This window comes from Schistosoma mansoni, chromosome 1, assembly GCF_000237925.1.
Source record: "Schistosoma mansoni strain Puerto Rico chromosome 1, complete genome".
Lineage (NCBI taxonomy): Eukaryota > Metazoa > Platyhelminthes > Trematoda > Strigeidida > Schistosomatidae > Schistosoma > Schistosoma mansoni.
In genome coordinates, this window is record NC_031495.1 from 41,542,685 (window position 1) to 41,547,114 (window position 4,430).

The following is a 4,430-nucleotide window of genomic DNA, read 5'->3' on the forward strand; positions in this document are numbered from 1 at the left end:
TCTTTTGTCGTACATGAAGCAGAACTATTTTTTACTTGGTTAAGTTTTAGATGGTTGCGTGTTGTCATATACTTGCTTACGCCTGTTATCCCTGGTGGAGTAGCACAGGCTGCACACCAGTATTCTCCATCCAACACTGTCCTGGGTAACACTTTCCAGTTGTTATTCATCCTTTTCATATCTGCCTCTATTTCCCAGCGTAATGTGTTCTATCGCCTTCCTCTTCTCCTCTTCTCTTCAGGATTCCAAGTTAGGGCTTGCCTCCTGATGCAATTTGGTGATTTCCGTAATGCATGTCCGATCCACTTCCAACGTTTTTTCCTAATTTCTCCTTCAGATGGAAGCTGGTGTGTCCTCTCCCACAGAAGGCTGTTGCTCATGGTATCCGGTCAACGGATACTGAGTATCTTGTGTGAACAGCTGTTTAGAAATACTTGTACCTTCTTGACGATGGTTGTGGTAGTTCTCCATGCTTCTTCTCCGTACAGTAGAACTAACTGTCTTGACGTTTGTATTGAAGATTGTGACTTTGATATTGTTTGACAGTTGTTTTGAGTTCCATGTGTTCTTCAACTGTAGAAATGCTGCCCTTGCTTTGCCAATCCTCGTCTTTACATCTGCATCCGATCCTCCTTGATTATAAATGATGCTTCTCAGATACTTGAATGTCTCCACCTCTTCCAGAGTTTCTCCATCAAGTGTGATTGGGTTGGTTGATGTTCTCCGTGTTGTATTTGAGAATCTTGCTTTTTCCTTTGTGTATGTTGAGGCTTATTGATGCAGAGACTGCTGCAATATTTGTTGTCTTTGTCTGAATTTGCTCGTGTGTTTGAGATAGGAGGGCTAGGTCATCTGCGAAGTTCAGATCGTCTAATTGATTCTGAGATGTCCATTGTATTCCGTGTTTCCCCTCAGATGTCTAAGTCTTCATAATCCAGTCAATCACCAGAAGAAAGAGGAAGGGGGAGAGTACACAGCCTTGTCTGACTCCAGTCGTTACTGGAAATGCTTCTGTCATCTGTTCGCCATGCACGACTTTGCACTGTAGTCCGTCGTATGAGTTTTGGATAATCTTGACAATCTTCTCAGGAACTCCGTAGTGTCAAAGAAATTTCCATGATTTTCTTTTGTCCACACTGTCGAACGCTTTCTTATAGTCAGTGAAGTCGATGCGTAGTGACGCATTCCACTCAACTGAATGTCCCACAATGATCCGTAGTGTCACAATTTGGTCTGTGCATGACCAATCCTATCTTCGTGTGTCATATAGTTGTTTCATAATCCCTTCTATTGCAGCTTTTTCCGCAATCGTTGCTAGTCCTTCCATGTATTTCTGCTTGTTGGCTTCAAAACTCTTTTTCACTTGCCTGTTTGCTTCCGTGTACTCTGCTTGCGCCTTGACTTTCTCTGCTCGTATTAGACTGTTGTTCTCCCTTTCCTGAATCTTGCCCAGGGTTCCCTTTTGCGACCCAGGACCTCCTGACACGTTGAAGTTAGTGATTCTTTTATCCCTTTCCAGTTGTCCTCCATCGTCGTTTCCTGTTCTTTCAGTAGATCCTGTAAAGCTTGGAACCCGTTGTTGAGAGTTATCTTGAATTCGTTGAGCTTGTCAGTATCTCGAAGGAAGGCTGTATTGAACCTTTGTAGTGCTGTTTGTCCAGTTGTCCAGTGTTTCTTTAGCTTCAGTCTCATCTTGGCCACAACCACTTGGTGGTGATCTGAAGCTATCTCAGCTCCTCTCCTGATTTTCACATCTTCCAATGTCCTTCGGAATTGTTTTTTTGATACAAATATGATCTAACTGGTTCTCTGTGGTGTGGTCCGGCGAGATCCACGTAGCTTTATGTATGCGTTTGTGGTGTAATACTGTCTCGCCTATAACCAATTTTTTGAATGCACAAAGATTTGCAAATTTCTTCCCATTTTCATTTCTCTCTCCTAGTCCATGTCGTCCAATTACATCTTCATATCCTGTGTTGTCCACTCCGACTTTAGCATTTAGATCTTCCATCAGGATGGTCAGGTCCTTTCTTGGGCTCTTAGCTATGATTGATTACAGCCTCTCATAGAACGGATCTTTATCGTCGTCGTTTCTATCACTTGTGGGTGCATAACACTGGATAACATTCATTGTGATTACCTCCTTCTTTGTTTTGAATGATACTTTGATAATTCTGGACCCATGAGATTCCCATCCTACGAGTGCATTTCGTGCTTGTCTGAACAGCATTAGAACAACTCCCTGAGTGTGCAGAGCATTTTTCTCTTTGTGACTGGAGTACAGTAGTATGTCTCCCGTATCTAGCCTTTGCTGTTCAGCTTGTGTCAAATGGGTTTCGCTGATTCCCAGCACTGCCAGTTTGTATCTCCTCATTTCCATTGCTATTTGACTGGTCTTTCCGTTCTCTCACATTGTTCAGACGTCCCATGTACCTATAAAAATTGTTGATCTGGTTGTTAGAAGGGGTATAGGCCTCGTGACTTCCGAGGAATCCCGGCTTTCATAATGAGGCGTCATAATTCTTCCTTCAACTAGGAGGTCAGAGTTTAAATGGCTTGTATTATTTTCTCTGATTAGCGTTTTATTAGCGAGTTGGTTTTTCTACGGGATGAGGTCGCTAACCCCATGCCCAACCTTCCTCCTTTACCCGGGCTTGGGACCGGCAGTGACTCTAGAAGAGCTACAGGCAGAATTTGTTGTCATATAGCCCATATTCAAACACTTCACTGTGCTAACAGTCAACATATTTACGTTATATGACTTCAGTCAGAATATGTATCCTATTTAGAGATTTCTAGTCTGTAGACTCACCTAGATCTAGAGGGTGATGTCATTTGTGTATTAACATCATGTACATGATAAATGTGTTTGATATTCTTAGCAGCATTGAAGTTCGTCTCTAGTTGGCTATTTTCTGTAGCATGACCACGCCGTCCTAATGCTTCACGTTTTCCTACAGGACGCCACCATGGTGATAGGTGTAAAGTGACTTTTATAATTTTGGACGGAATCAATGAGCTAATAATTTTACTAGAATTAATAAGCTACTTAGCATCGTTACGACAGCTAACCTTAAACAGGATGGGGTATGTCAATTTGTCCGTTCTTTTTCTAAGACTGATGACCTGACAGGTAACGTTCAGCACGCCTTATGCTCGAAAGTAAGTATCCCATTGCTTTAGGAGGCGTAGCGGTAAATAAATTCCCAAAATCAGTACCTTTGTAAGTCTTCGACATTTGATTATGACTGCATTAGTTTGAATAGATTCACCTGGCTGAAGGAGTGTGGTCACGCATCCGTACCAGATCATGAATGGGTACGCTGTGCTTCACATCTCTTACAACCGCCAGCCAGTTTAGATTAGTCCCTTCTCGATATATCGATATTCTATAAAGCATATCTTCGAACCTCTTCAATTCCGACTTTGGATTTGACAAGGTTGGCACGTTTTGGTTGCAAAAGGTGTTGCTAGTCAGGGCGTTGTCAAACTACAAATACTTGTGGCACCTTTAGGAGTGTGTGGTCACAGAGAATGCGTAGATCATATTTCTACAACTGTAGGCAACTACATTGTTGGGAGACATTACTCTTTTTTCACCACTTCTTCAGCGGCAAAGTCTACGGTACATTCTGATTTAGTGAGTTATTCACGGTTTTTGTCATTATTCAGTGACCATATATGCGTGAGTGGTGCTAACTGGTTACGTTTACTGTTAATTTTGTAGTGGATGTTGAGTCGAGGACGGACTATGATCACCACTACAATTCGATTACGCGCCCAAAAACGACTTGGTTCCTTTGATAGCTCGTAAATCAGAAGGCTTTATTAATCCAGAACAAGTATATTTATTGGCGATCTCGTGGTATCAAAATAATACTGAGACGTGCCAAAGAGTACAGGCGAAATGAGCAGTGCGTGAGCAAGTTCGAACCAAACAAGGCGGAGAGCGAAACAAGAAGTGAAACTGATACAGTTAAACAAATATAGTAAAACAATCTCTGGTACAATTGGTTACAATAATAATAATTGTTTCTGTTATTCCAATCGTGTTCTTATCGAGACTGGCCGGTCACTACAATTTCAACAAGTTTTGTAACTGCTCGGTATCACAACAGAGATTGGTATTTCAGTGGGTCAAATAGAGTAATAGACGCCTTGGTTTGTGAAGCAAATAAAAATAATTAAAAATGGCATGAACGTGAGATTAAGGGGATCTGATAGCGGAGATTAGAAAACCATTGCTCGAATTTGTTGATGCGTTGCATGCCACATGATTTTACTGACTCATCCGCATGTGGGAAATAAAATAAGGATTTACTGGGACTTAATATCGTGCCGAATTCCTGATGTTGCTTACTGGGCATGTGTACAAAAATAGGGTCTTGGAGATTAATTATTTACGGAAGTTTGTTACCTTTGTCAAGGTC